This window comes from Neomonachus schauinslandi, chromosome 9 (genome assembly GCF_002201575.2).
Source record: "Neomonachus schauinslandi chromosome 9, ASM220157v2, whole genome shotgun sequence".
Taxonomy (NCBI): Eukaryota; Metazoa; Chordata; class Mammalia; order Carnivora; family Phocidae; genus Neomonachus; species Neomonachus schauinslandi.
The window spans coordinates 120,559,651-120,575,389 of record NC_058411.1 but is presented as its reverse complement, the minus strand read 5'-3'; positions in this window follow the sequence as shown (position 1 = coordinate 120,575,389).

The following is a 15,739-nucleotide window of genomic DNA, read 5'->3' as shown; positions in this document are numbered from 1 at the left end:
GACAGAAAAGGGGGCAGAAGTTTTATTTGAAGAAATACGAGCTGAAAGTTTCCTAATCTGGGGAAGGAAACAAACATCAAGACCTAAGAGACACAGAGAAGTCCCATCAGAATCAAAACAGGCCAACACCAAGACATATTGTAGTTAAGTTTGCAAAATATAGTGATAAAGAAAAATCTTAAAGCACCAAGATAAGGGAAGTTCATCACTTACAAGGGAAAACCCATAAAGCTAGCTGGAGATTTGTTAACTGAAACTTGGCAAACCAGAAAGGAGTGGCATGATAAATTCAAAGTGCTGCATGGGAAATATCTACAGCTCAGGATGTTCTATCCAGTAAGGCTATCATTCAGAAAAGAAGGAGAGATAAAGAGCTTCCCAGACAAACAAAAACTAAAGGAGCTCATGACCACTTAACCAGCCTTTCAAGATACATTAAAGGGCACTCTCTGACTGGAAAAGAGAGACCAAAAGTGAAAAAGAGAAAAAAGGATCAGAGAAAATTTCCAGAAACAGTAACAAAATGAGCAATAAAATGGCACAAATACATATTTATCAATAATTAATTTAAATATAAATGGACTAAATGCAACAATCAAAAGACATAGGGGGTCAAAATGGGTAAAAAAAAAATCCATCTTTAAGCTTCCTACAAGAAACTCTTTTTATTTTATTTTATTATTTTATTATCTTATCTTATTTTACTTTATTTTATTATCTTATCTTACTTTATTTTACTTTTTATTTTATTTTATGAAACTCAGTTTAGACCTAAAAGCAACTGAAGATTGTAAGGGAGGATATGGAGAAAAATTTATCATGTAAATGGATGGCCAAAGGAAGCCAGAGTAGCAATACATACATTGGACAAAGTAGACTTTAAAACAAAGGCTGTAACAAGAGACAAAGAAAAGCATTATATCATAAAGGGGGACAATCCAACAAGAAATTATACCAATTATAAATATTTATGCACCCAACATTGGAGCACCCAAGTATACAAAACAATTAAAAGCAAACATAAAAGTACTAATTGATAATAATATAATAATAGTAGAGGACTTCAACACTCCACTTATATCAATGGACATATTATCTAAACAAAAAATAAACAAGGACACAATGGCTTTGAGTGACACACTGGACCAGTTGGGCTTAGCAGTTATATTCAGAACATTTCATCCTAAAGCAGCAGAATACACATTCTTTTTAAGTGCACATGGGACATTCTTCAGGATAGATTACATACCAGGTTGCAAAACAGGCCTGAACAAATACAAAAATGTTAAAGTCATACCATGTACCTTTTCTGAATACAATGCTATGAAACTGGAAGACAAGCCAAGGAAAAATCAGGAAAGACCACAGATAAATGGCGGTTAAAGAACATGCTACAAACAATGAAGGGGATAACCAGGAAATCAAATAAGAAAAAAAAAACAAAAAAACAAAAAAAACATGGCAATACGTGAAAATGAAAACACAATGATCTAAAACCTCTAGGATGCTGCAAAGCAGTTCTAACAGGAAGGTATGTACCAATACAGGACTACCTTAAGAGGCAAGAAATACCTCAAATAAAGAACCTAACATTACACCTAAAGGAGCTAGAAAAAGAACAACAAATCCCTAAATCCAGCAGAGGGAAGGGAATAGTAAATATTAGAGCAGTAATAAATGATATAGAGACTAATAAAAAATACAGCTGATCAATAAAAACAGGACCTGGTTCTTGGAAAAAATTAATAAAATCAATAAACCCCTAGCCAGACTTAATAAAGAACAGAGAAAGGAACCAAATAAATAAAATCACAAATGAGAGAGGAGAAATAACAACCAACATCACAAAAATACAATGATAAGAGGACTTTACAAAAAACTAAATGCCAACAAATGGGACAACCTGGAAGAAATGGATAAATTCCTAGAAACATATAAACTACCAAAACTGAAAGAGAAAGAAATAGAAAACTTTCACAGACTGATAACCAGCAAAGAAAATGAATCATTAATCAAAAAACTTCCAACAAACAAAAGTTCAGGGCCAGATGGCTTCACAGGAGAATTCTACCAAACATTTAAAGAAGACTTCATTCCTTTTCTTCTCAAACTATTCCAAAAAATAGAAAAGGAGGAAAACGTCCAAATTCATTCTCTGAAGCCAGCATTACCCTGATACCAAAACCAGATAAAGACTGCTAAAAAAGAGAACTACAAGCCAATAACCCTGATGAACATAGATGCAAAAATTCTCAATAAAATACTAGCAAACTGAATCCAACAATACATTAAAAAAATATTCACCACTATCATGTGGGATTTATTCCTGTGTTGTAAGCATGGTTCAATATTTGTAGATCAATCAATGAAACTGTATCAATCAATGATACACCGCATTAATATAAGAAAGGATAAGAACCATATGATCCTCTCAGTAGATGCAGAAAAAGCATCTGACAAAGTACAATTTCCATTCATGATATAACCCTCAACAAAGTAAGGATATAGGGAACATACCTCAACATAATAAAGGCCATATACAAAACTACCACAGCTAATATCATCCTCATTGGGGAAAAATTGAGAGCTTTTCCTCAATGGTCAGGAATAAGACAGGGATGTCCATCCTCTCCCCTGTTATTTAACGTAGTACTGGAAGTATTAGCCCCAACAATCAGACAATAAAAAGAAATAAAAAGCATCCAAATCAGCAAGGAAAAAGTAAAAATTTCACTATTTGCTGAAGACATGATACTCTGTATAGAAAACCCTAAATACTCCACCAGAAAACTGCTAGAACTGACAAATGAATTCATTAAAGTTCAAGGATATAAAATCAATGTTCAGAAATCTGTTCCATTTCTACACACTAAAAATGAAGCAGCAGAAAGAGAATTTAAGGAATCAATCCCATTTACAATTGCACCAAAAACCACAAGATATCTAGGAATAAATCTTAACAAAGAGATGAAAGACTTGTAATCTGAAAACTAAAATACTGATGAAAGAAACTGAAGACAACACAACTAAATGGAAAGACATTCCATGCTCATGGATTGGGAAAAAAAATGATGTGTCTATAAAACTGAAAGCAATCTTTACAATTAATGCAATCCCTATCAAAAAATATTAGCATTTTTCACAGAGCTAGAACAAACAATCTTAAAATCTATATGGACCCATAAAAGATCCGGAATAACCAAAGCAACCTTGAAGAGGAAAAGCAAAGCTGGAGGTGTTACAGTTCCTGACTTCAAGTTATATTACAAAGCTATAGTAATCGAAACAGTATGGTACTGGCCCAGAAATAGACAAATAGATCACTAGAATAGAATAGAAATACCAGAAATGAGCCCACAATTATATGGTCAATTAATCATTGGCAAAGCAAGAAAGAATAGCCAATGGAAAAAAGACAGTCTCTTCAACAGATGGTGTTGGGTAAACTGGACAGCAACATGGAAAATAATGTAAATGGATCACTTTCTTACACCATACACAAAAATAAATTCAAAATGGACTAAAGACCTAAATGTAAGACAAAAAAAAAAATCAAAATTCTAGAGGAGAACGTCAGCAGTAACCTCTTTGATATGGCAACTTCTTTCTAGACATGTCTCCTGAGGTAAGAGAAACAAAAGCAAAAATAAACTAGTGGGATTTCATCAGAATAAAAAGCTTTTGCACAGTGAAGGAAACAACAAAACTAAAAGGCAACCTACAGAATGGGAGAAGATATTTGCAAATGATATATCTGATAAGGGTTAGTGTCCAAAATCTATATCATTTGCAAATGATATATCTGATAAGGGTTAGTGTCCAAAATCTATAAAGAACATACAACTCAACTCCCAGAAAATGAATAATCAAATTAAAATCTAGGCAGAAGGCATGAATGGACATTTTTTTCCAAAGAAGAAATATACATGGCAACAGACACATGAAAAGATGCTCAACATTACTGATCATCATGGAAATACAGACAACAACAACAACGAAAAACTACAACAAGATATAACTTCACATTTGCCATAATGGCTAAAGTCAACAGTGCAAGAAACATCAGGTGTTGGTGAGGATGTGGCAAAGGGAATCCTGTACTGTTGGTAAGAATGCAACTTTCTATGTGCAGCCACTCTGGAAAACAGTATGGAGGCTACTAAAAAAGTTAAAAAAGAATTACCCTATGATTTAGCAATTGCACTACTGGGTATTTATCCAAAGGATACAAAAATACTAATTTGAAGGGGTACATGCACCCCAATGTTTAGAGCAGCAGCATCTATAATAGCCAAATTATGGAAACAGCCCAAGTGTCCATCAGCTCATGAGTGGATAAAGAAGTAGTGTGTGTGTGTGTGTATATATATATATATATATATATATATATATATATATATATATATATGTGTGTGTGTATACATATATATATATATATATATATATACGTGTGTGTGTATACATGCCATTTCTTTATTCTTTCATATATATATTATACATTCATATATATGTATATCTATACACACACAGTGGAATATTACTCAGCCATAAAAAGAATAAAATCTTGCCATTTGCAACAATGTGGATGGAGTTAGAGAGCATTAGGCTAAGTGAAATAAGTCAAGAAACAGACTCTTTAACTATAGAGACCAAGAGGGGCATTGGGTGAGGGATTGGTTAAATAGGTGATGGGGATTAAGGAGGGCACTTGTGATGAGCAATGGATGTTGTATGAAAGTGTTGAATCACTATATTGTACACTTGAAATTTATATTACACTGTATGTTTACTAACTGGAATTTAAATAAACAATAACATATTTAGCTCCTTTTTTTTCTGAGTAGTATTCCATGGTTTGGAGGCATCCTGGTTTATTTAATAAGGCACTGGTTGAAGGGCATCTAGTTTTGTTGGTTTGTTTTTCCAGTTGTTGGGCTATCATAAATAAATATGCTCTAGACATTCATAGTTTTTGTGTAAACATACAGTTCTCATATCTTTGGGATAATGCCCAAGAATGCAATTTCTTTCTTTTTTTTTTTTTAAGATTTTATTTATTTATTTGAGAGAGAGAATGAGAGAGAGCACATGAGAGGGGAGAGGGTCAGAGGGAGAAGCAGACTCCCCGCCAAGCAGGGAGCCTGATGCGGGACTCGATCCCGGGACTCCAGGATCATGACCTGAGCCGAAGGCAGTCGCTTAACCAACTGAGCCACCCAGGCGCCCCCAAGAATGCAATTTCTGATTAGTATAGTAGTTATATGTTTAAATTTTAAATAAACTCCCTGTTTCTAGAGTGGCTATACAATTTTGAATTTCTACCAGTAAAGTGAGAATGATCTAGGTTCTCTACATATTAGCAAGCATTTTGTGTTGTACTTTTTTTCTTATTTTAGCTATTCTGACATGTATATCTCATTGTGAATTTAACTTGCATTTCCCGAACTGCTTGTAATGTTCACCATATTTTCATATGCTTGCCATCTGTATATCCTCTTCCATTAAAGGTTTCTTTATGTCTTTTGCCCAGTCTTCTTAGTGTTTTTTTTTTTTTCTTTCTGTTGAATTTTGAGAATTGTTTATATATTCTAGGTATAAGTCCTTTATCAAATACATGGTTTACAAATATTTCTGCCCAGTATGTAATTTCCTTTCATGATCTTAACAGGGTCTTTTACAGGAAAAAAAATAAAAAGATAGTAGTAATTTTAACGAAGTCCAGTTTATCAACTTATCCTCTTATGGATTTTGTTTTTAGTCTAATAACTTTTTGTTACTGTTATTGTATATCCTGAAATTTCTCTTTTATGCATTTTCTAAAATTCTTTGTTTATATTTTACATTTATGTCTGTGATCCATTTTGAGGTAATATTTTGTATAAGCTATGAGATCTCAAGGTTGATTGTTTTGTCTATAGACATTCAATTCCTCTAGTACTGTTAGTTGAAAAGACTTATTTATTCATTGAATTGCTTTTGTTATCTTGTCAAAAATCAGATGACCATATTTATGAGGAAGTGTGTTTCTAAGTTCTATATTTTCTTCCATCAATCAATGTCTCTCTTTGCAAAATTACACACTCTTGTTTATTGAGATATAACTCACATACCATAAAATTTAGCATTTTAAAGTGTACAATTCAGTATTGTTTAGTATATCCACAAGATTTTGCTACCAGCACGATTATCCAATTCCAACACATTTTTATCACACCCCAAATAAACTACATATCTATTACCAGCCACTATTTATTCCCTACTACACTAAGAACCCTGGCAACCACTGATCTGCTTTTTATCTTTAGGATTTGCATATTCTGGTCCTTTTATATAAATGGAATCATACAATATGTGGCCTTTTGTGTATTTTGTGTCTACCATCTTTCAAGTACCATAATGTTCTCAAGATTCATTTATGATGTTGTAGCATGTATCAGTATTTTATACTTCATTCTTCTTTTTTTTTCTACTAAAGAATATCCCATTATATGGTTAGGCCCTACCCTATCTTCTTATCTCAGTTGATTTACATTTGAGTTGTTTCCAACTTTTAGCTGTTTTGAATAGTGCTTCTATGAACATTTGTGTACATGTATTTGTTTCAGTGCCAGTTATACATTCTTCTGTGCATATACCTAAGAGTGGATTTGTTAAGTCATATGGTAACTTTAGGTTTAACATTTTTAAGTACTGTCAGTACCACTTTATATTCCCATCTGCAATTTATAAGGATTCCAGCTTTGCAATACAGTTGTCCCTTGAACAGCATGGGGTTAGGGACACTGAACCCCCATGCAGTCAAAAATCCACATATAATTTTGATTCCCCAAAAAGTCAACTACAAATAACCTTCTATTGACTGGAAGCCTTACTGATAACATAAACAGTCAATTAACACATATCTTTTTTGTGTTGTGCATATTATATACTCTCTCTTACAGTAAAGTAAGCTAGAGAAAAGGAAATGTTATTAAAATATCATAAGGAAGAAAAAACACAGAAGGTGGCTAAGTAATTATTATACTAGTACAGTATGTACAATGTTTAGGGGTTTTTTTTCTTTTTTTCTCAAGTTTTATTTAAATTCCAGTTAGTTAACATACAGTTTAATATTAGTCTCAGGTGAAGAATTTAGTGATTCAACACTTATATACAACATGCAGTGCTCATCACAAGTGTATTTCTTAATCTCCATCACCTATTTAACCTATACCACCCAACTCTCCTCTGATAACCATCACTTTGTTCTCTGTAGTTAAGACCCCAATGCTCATAGCAGCAATGTCCAAAATAGCCAAGTTGTGGAAGGAGCCAAGATGCCCTTCAACAGACAAATGAATAAAGAAGATGTGGTCCATATATACAATGGAATATTACTCAGTCATCAGAAAGGATGAATACCCAACTTTTACATCCACATGGATGGGACTGGGGGGATTATGCTAAGTGAAATAAGTCAAGCAGAGAAAAACAATTATATGGTTTCACTTATTTGTAGAACATAAGGGATAACATGAAGAACATTAGAAGGAAGGGAAAAATGAATGGGGGGGAAATCAGAGGGGGAGACACACCATGAGAGACTATGGACTCCGGGAAACAAACTGAGGGTTTCAGAAGGGAGGGGGGTGGGGGGGATGGGTTACCCAGTGATGGGTATTGAGGAGGGCACATATTGCATGGAGCACTGGGTGTTATACAGAAACAATGAGTCATGGAACACTATGTCAAAAACTAATGAAGTACTGTATGGTGACTAACATAACATAATAAAAAATAATAATTATAAAAATAATAATGACTGAGATTAGAAAATTATCTAACCCCACCAAATAAAAAGTCTAGAAAATTAAAAAAAAAAGAGTCTGTTTCTTGGTAATTCTTTTTTTCCTCCTATATTCATTCCACATCACTGCAAATAGCAAGATCTCATTACTTTTGATGGCTGAGTAATATATATATGTGTATATATATATATATATACAAACCACTTCTTTATGCATTCATCAGTCAATGGACATTTTTTTTAAATCTTTTTTTTTAAAGATTTCATTTATTTATTTGAGAGAGAGAGAATGAGAGAGAGCACGAGAGGGAAGAGGATCAGAGGGAGAAGCAGACCCCCCTGCTGAGCAGGGAGCCCGATGCGGGACTCGATCCTGGGACTCCAGGATCATGACCTGAGCTGAAGGCAGTCGCTTAACCAACTGAGCCACCCAGGCGCCCTCAGTCAATGGACATTTTGGCTCTTTCCATCATTTGGCTATTGTTGATAAAGCCACAATAAACATCAGAATGCATGTATCCCTCCGAATTAGTATTTTTGTATCCTTTGGTTAATTACCCAGTAGTGCAATTGCTGGGTCATAGGGGAGTTCTAGTTTTAACTTTTTTGAGAAATCTCCATACTGTTTTCCAGAGTGGCTGCCCCAGTTTGCATCCCCACCAACAGTGTAGAAGGGTTCCCGTTTCTCTGAATCCTTGGCAACACCTGTTGTTTCCTGTTGTGTAGATTTTAGCCATTCTGACAGGTGTGAGGTAACATTTCATTGTAGTTTTGATTTGTATTTCGCTGATGATCAGCAATGTTGAGGATCTTTTCATGTGTCAGTTGGCCATCTGTTGTCTTCTTTGGAAAAATTCAATTTATGTCTTCTGCCCATTTTTTAAAGTGGATTATTTGGGGGTTTGGGGTTCTGTAGTGATTAAGCTATATGGTACTGGCACAAAAATAGACACATAGATCGAAAGAATAGAATAGAAAACCCAGAAATGAATCCACAACTTGTGGTCAATTAATCTTCAACAGACAGGAAAGAATAGCCAATGGAAAAAACAGACAGTCTCTTCAAAAATGGTGTTGGGAAAACTGGACAGCAACATGCAAAATAATGAAAGTGGACCACTTTCTTACACCATACAAAAAACAAATTCAATGTGGATTAAAGACTGAAATGTGAGACAGGAAACCATTATAATCCCAGGAGAACTCAGGCAGTAACCTCTTTGACATTGACTGCAGCACCTTCTTTCTAGATATGTCTCCAAGGTAAGGAAAACAAAAGCAAGAATAAACTATTGGGACTTCACCAAATAAAAAGCCTTTGCATAGCAAAGGAAACAATCAACAAAACTAAAATGCAACCTTCAGAATGGGAGAAGATATTTTCAAATGACATATCTGATAAAAGGTTAGTACATAAAGAACTTACATAGATACGTAAAGAACTTAGAAAACACAACATCCAACACCATCTTATTAAACATGAGTTGAGACATATAATGAAGAAGAGGTTGGAATTTGACAGTGCTAAGAACTCTTTATAAGGTGAGAAGTTTTCAGGAAATTCATATAAATTTATTGTGCATATAATTTTTAGATCTGTATAACAAATTACAACAAACTTTGCAAAACAACAGAAATGTATCCTCTCATAGTTCTGTAGATCAAAGTTCCAAAATCAAGATGTAGGCAGGGTGGTTTCCTTCCAGAGGTGCTGGGGTATAATCCTCTCTTTGCCTCTCTCCTAACTTCTGGTTGTTGCCAGCAATCCTTGCTTTTCTTGGCTTTTAGCTCTAGCACACCACTCTCTGCTTCCCTCTTCACATTGCCTTCTTCCCTGTGTATTTCTGTGTCTTAAATATCATTTCACCTTTCACATGTAAGCATGCCAGTAACTGCAGGCTTTTTATTTATTTATTTTTAATCTTATCAAGGATTATTTTATACCAAATCTTTAACTCAATTGCATCTGCAAAAACCCTATTTCCAAATAAGGTCACATTCACAGGTATTAGGGGGTCAGGACTTGGGCAAATCTTTTGGGGTGGACACTATTCAATTTAAAACTGAGATTCTCCCAAGAAATCTGTTATCCAAGTCTATCTGTGAAAACTTTATTTCTAGGTTAAAGTGGGCCCATGCTGTTGGAATGTGAGAAGGAGCAGCACTGTGCAGTAAAGGTCTGCCAGGAATCTGCAAGCTCTAGGCATGCATGTCCTTCAAGCTGTGGGGCCCCTTCTGGGTTTGATTTCCTGGTGGACATTGAGGGTGAGGTAATGTTACATAGTATTTTTTCCTGCCTGTTGATTTATTTCTCTGACTTCTCCAAATTTTATAGTTTTATTTCTTACATTTAGGGCTCAGACTTAAGTCACTTGTGTATGGCAGAAGAAAAACATTTGAAGTTTATCTGTTGCTTTTTTTCCAGAATAATTTGTTAAAAAGATTATTCTTACCCTATTGAGTTAACTTGGCACTTTTGTCAAAAATCAATCAGCCATATGTGTGTGGGTCTATTGCTGGATGTATTCTGATTTACTAAACTCTATATATCTATCCTTAGGCATGTAACAAACTCAATTACTATAGCACTTTAACTTTTTCAAATATGTGTAGCTATTACATATAAATTAGTACTTTCATGTAGATTTTAGAAAGAGTTTGAAATTTTCCTCCCCAAAAAGAACCTACTAGGATTTATTTTGGATTATGTTGAAACTATAGATATATTTCAGAGACTTGATATCTTAGTAAAACTGAGTCTTCCAATTCATGAACTTACTTAGGTCATCTTGAATTTATCCTAGCAATGAATTGTAGGTTTTGATATAGAACTCTTCATATATTTTGTTAAATTTATTATAAGATTTTAAAAAGATATGTTATCTGCCCATTTTTTGACTTATTTGTTTTTTGAGTGTTGAGTTTGAGAAGTTCTTTAAAGATCTTGGATACCAGCCCTTTATCTGTAGTGTCATTTGCAAATATCTTCTCCCATTCCTTGGGCCACCTCTTAGTTTTGTTGACTGTTTCCTTTGCTGTGCAGAAGATTTTTATCTTGATGAAGTCCCAAAAGTTCATTTTTCTTTTGTTTCACTAACCTTTGGAGATGTATCTTGAAAACATGAACAGACACTTCTCCAATGGCTAACAGACACAAAAAAAATGTTCATCATCATTAGCCATCAGGGAAATTCAAAACCACACTGAGATACCACCTTACACCAGTTAGAATGGCAAAAATTGACAAGGCAAGAAACAGCAAATGTTGGAAAGGTTGTGGAGAAAGGGGAACCCTCTTCCACTGTTGGTGGAAATGCAAGTTGGTACAGTCACTTTGGAAAACAGTGTGGAGGTGCCTCAGAAAATTAAAAATAGAGCTACCCTATGACCCAGTAATTGCACTACTGGGTATTTACCCCAAAGACACAGATGCAGTGAAAAAAAAGGGCCATATGCACCCCAATGTTCATAGTAGTAATGTCCACAATAGCCAAACTGTGGAAAGAGCCGAGATGCCCTTCAACAGAAGAATGGGTAAAGAAGATGTGGTCCATATATACAACGGAATATTACTCAGCCATCAGAAAGGATGAATACCCAACTTTTACATCCACGTGGATGGGACTGGAGGAGATTATGCTAAGTGAAATAAGTCAAGCAGAGAAAGTCAATTATCATATGGTTTCACTTATTTGTGGAACATAAGGAATAGCATAGATGACATTAGGAGAAGGAAGGGAAAAATGAAGGGGGGGAAATTGGAGGGAGAGATGAACCATGAGAGACTATGGACTCTGAGAAATAAACTGAGGGTTTTAGAGGGGAGGGGGGAGGGGGGATTGGTTAGCCTGGAGGGCACATACTGCATGGAACACTGGGTGTTATATGAAAACAATGAATCGTGGATCATTACATCAAAAACTAATGATGTATTGTATGGAGACTAACATAACATAATAAAATTTTTTAAAAATAAAAATATGTTAATGTCATTCTACATGCTATTTTAAATTATACTTTTCAATTTTTCAATGTTGATACATAGATATAAAATTTTTTGTAATGTTTTTTGATCACACAACCTTGCTAAGCTCACTAATTCTAGTCGTTTTTGTAGATTACTCTGAAGAAGGCCCTCTACAGAGATGAACATTTCATCTACATAAAAAAAGGCAGTTTTACCTGTTAAATTCTAATCTGCACAGATTTTATTTGCTTTTCCTGATTGATTGCAGTAATTAGGGCCTAGAATACACAGTTGAATAGAAGTGGTAAGATAGGACAGCCTTGCTGTGTTTCTTATCTTAAGAAGAAAGCATTCAATTTGTGTCTATTAAGTATCATGCTATGTATAGGTTTTTCAAAGATGTTTTTTATCAGGTTGGGGAAGAAGTTCTCTTCTAATCCTAGATTGTTGACAAGTTTTATCATAAATGGGTCTGATTAGTCATATGAATTCCCTGCATCTACTGAGATGATTATATAATTTTTCTCATTTCTTATATTTACATGGTAAATTACATTGATTGATTGTTATGTGTGCAATCAAGCTTACATTTCAGAGATAAATTCTACTCGTTCCTTATGTATTAGACATTTTAAATATTTCTGGATTCAATTTACTAATATATTTTTAAGTTTTTTTTTATTTAAGGGGTGCCTGGGTGGCTAGGTCATTAAGCGTCTGCCTTCAGCTCAGGTCATGATCCCAGGGTCCTGGGATCGAGCCCCACATCGGGCTCCCTGCTCTGCGGGAAGCCTGCTTCTCCCTCTCCCACTCCCCCTGCTTGTGTTCCCTCTTTTGCTGTGTCTCTCTCTGTCAAATAAATAAATAAAATCTTTTTTAAAAAGTTTTTTATTTAAATTCCAGTTAGTTAACATACAGTGTAATATCAGTGTACAACATAGTGATTCAACACTTCCATACAATACTTGGTACTCATCACAATAAGAGTACTCTTTAATCTCCATCACCTATTTAACCCATCCCCCTCCCACCTCCATTTCTATTTTGTTATATATTTTTGCTTCTATGTTCATGAGGAAAATTGATCTGTAATTTTATTCGCTTTTATATTTCTATAACTTTTTTATTATGTTCAGTTAGCCACTGTATTATAGTATATCATTAGTTTTTGATGTAGTGTTCAATGATTCATTAGTTACGTATAACACCCAGTGCTCATCACAACATGTGCCCTCCTTACCACAACATGTGGTAAGTAGGGTTTCACAATATCAGTTAAAGAGTATGCACTAAAGGGCTGATTCAGTAGTCCTGGGCTGCTCAGACCTGAATATTTCTAAGACCTGTCTTCAGGACTGTCCCTTGGCCTGGTCCTGGAAGATGATCTCTCTAAGCCCTTGGGATATGCTACCTGATGAGAGTGCTTTTGTATGGAGGCCTTGGTTCCCTTAGTACCAGTTTCATCAGATAGTTTATGTTAACAATGTGATTTATGGTGAATTCCTTATTTTGCTCTTGGGGGCTTGAGTTCGAGTATTTGTGGTTAGTCATGCAGGAGCTACATGCCTATGTGAGTGACCTTCAAGAAAAACTCTGGACAACAAGTTTCAATTGAAATTTTCATGTTGATAACATTTCACACATATTATCATGCATTATTGCTGGGAGAATTAAGCATATCCTGTGACTCCCCTAGGAGAGGACAACTGAAAGATTGCATTTGTTTCTTTTGGACTTCACCCCATGCACCTTTTCCTTTTTCTGATTTTAATGTTTCCTTTCACTGTAATAAACCATACTGTGAGTATAATAACTTTACTGAGTCCTGTGAGTTTTAGTGAATCATCAGGACTGGGGGTTGTCTCTTGAACCCAGTTTTCAAGTTTGTACTAAAGGAGGGATTCACAAGAATGGCTCTGATTCACTGAAACATGGTGGAAGCATTATTTGGGAAAACAGATGTACAAATAGGCAAGGGATAGCAAACATTAGATGCATGAGTTGCTACCAGATTACCCATAATGAGACAGCAGCTCTGTTGAGATCACATACTGGAGGCAAAATGTTACTAACAGGATTTAGAAATGATAGATTTAAATTTAATTTAAATAAATTGATAATTTATTTAATTACTATCAAATAAATTGATAAATAAATTTAAATTGAAATTAAATTTAAATAAAAAACTTTTTTTAAAAGATTTTATTTATTTATTTGACAGAGAGAGACACAGCAAAAGAGGGAACACAAGCAGGGGGAGTGGGAGAGGGAGAAGCAGGCTTCCCACAGAGCAGGGAGCCCGATGTGGGGCTCGATCCCAGGACCCTGGGATCATGACCTGAGCTGAAGGCAGACAATGACCTAGCCACCCAGGCACCCCTTAAATAGAAAAAAAAACTTAAAAATATATTAGTAAATTGAATCCAGAAATATTTAAACCTTAAAAGTTGGCTCATCAAATACCTTAGGAAATGCAAACTAAGTCTAAAAATCTAAATTATACAACACCCTGGTAATTTTTATTGGTGATAGCTAATATTAAGTAGAGGGGGTCACTTGGGCGGCTTAGTTAGTGAAGCATCTGCCTTCTGCTCAGGTCATGATCTCCAGGTCCTGGAATCAAGCCCTGCTCAGTGGGGAGTCTGCTTCTCCCTCTCCCTCTGCACCTCCCCCTGCAACTTGTGCTTGCTTTGTTTCTCTCCCTCCCTCCCTCTCCCTTCTCTCAAGTAAATAAATGAAATATTTAAAATTAAGTAAAGGAGATTGTTGAGCAGAACCTGGACCTGTACTAAGCATGAATTTTGGCCAGTCTTAGCTATAGCCACTAGCCTAAAGGTAGTCAACAAAAGGGAAATTATTCTAGAACAACCTCTGGTCACCAAGAAGGTAATCTGGTGGATCTGGGGTCTCAAAACCAAGAAATTACTGAAAATAAGGGAAGCAGTGTGAAGCAGTTGTCTTATTTGATAGATAAGAGGAAGGAAGGAAGAAAGAGAGAGAGGGAGGGAGGGAGGGAGGGAGGGTGGGAGGGGGGAAGGGAGTTAGGAAGGAAGGAAGAAGGGAAGGCAGGAAGGAAGTTAAGGAACTCAGAAGCTGTCTCCTTTATTTTTAATGCTGCTCTATGGAGGAGCATATTGGGGTTGATGCAGAACCCACAGTTTACTATTCAACAATCACAGATAGCTGTACATTATGTAAACATGGAGTAGGTTAACAGAGGGAACAGCTAGTCTGATATACTGATAAAAAACACTTTAAAGTTTGTTTACCCTTAGAAAGGGAATTTTACTTTCTCCCCAGGTGTTATTTATCAGATTAAGTGGCTGATATGCTGTGTATGCAAGCCATGCTGAATTGGCTTTAGGATGATGGGTATGTCCATCCATTTAATAATATCCTTACCCAAGTCATGAGAGATGCAATAATCAAGGAGTCTTCTTTCACACGGTCACACCATGTAAGCTTACTGCTGAGAAGTCAGGCAATATTCTGAGATGCTGTATCTTTTTTTTTTTTTTTTTTTTTTTGGTCTCACCTGCTCTTCATGGGCCTTACAGAAGCTAAGAAAATTATCCAAAAGAAAATGGAGGAAGAAAATAGTCAAGGGGCTTGCCGCAAAAGGATGGAAGCCTTTAAATGATTGTTAAGGAACTGATGAATAAAGCAGACACTGAGGGGGTCATTACAAAGGTCTTACCATATAGTACTATTAAGGCCAGGTAAACAAACGGAATGCTTACTGGACTACAATCTTGAAGAGTTCTAAACAAATTCATTCTGTTTACTCTAGTTTAGACAGATTTTTAAAGCTACAAGGCAAAAATAAGAATGAGAAACCTATAGGATTTTGATGGTTTCCTGTCTCACATTTAGGTCTTTCATCCATTTTGAATTCATTTTTGTGTATGGTGTAAGAAAGTGGTTCCTTTTCATTCTTTTGCACATTGCTGTCCAGTTTTCACAATGCCATTTATTGAAGAGACTGT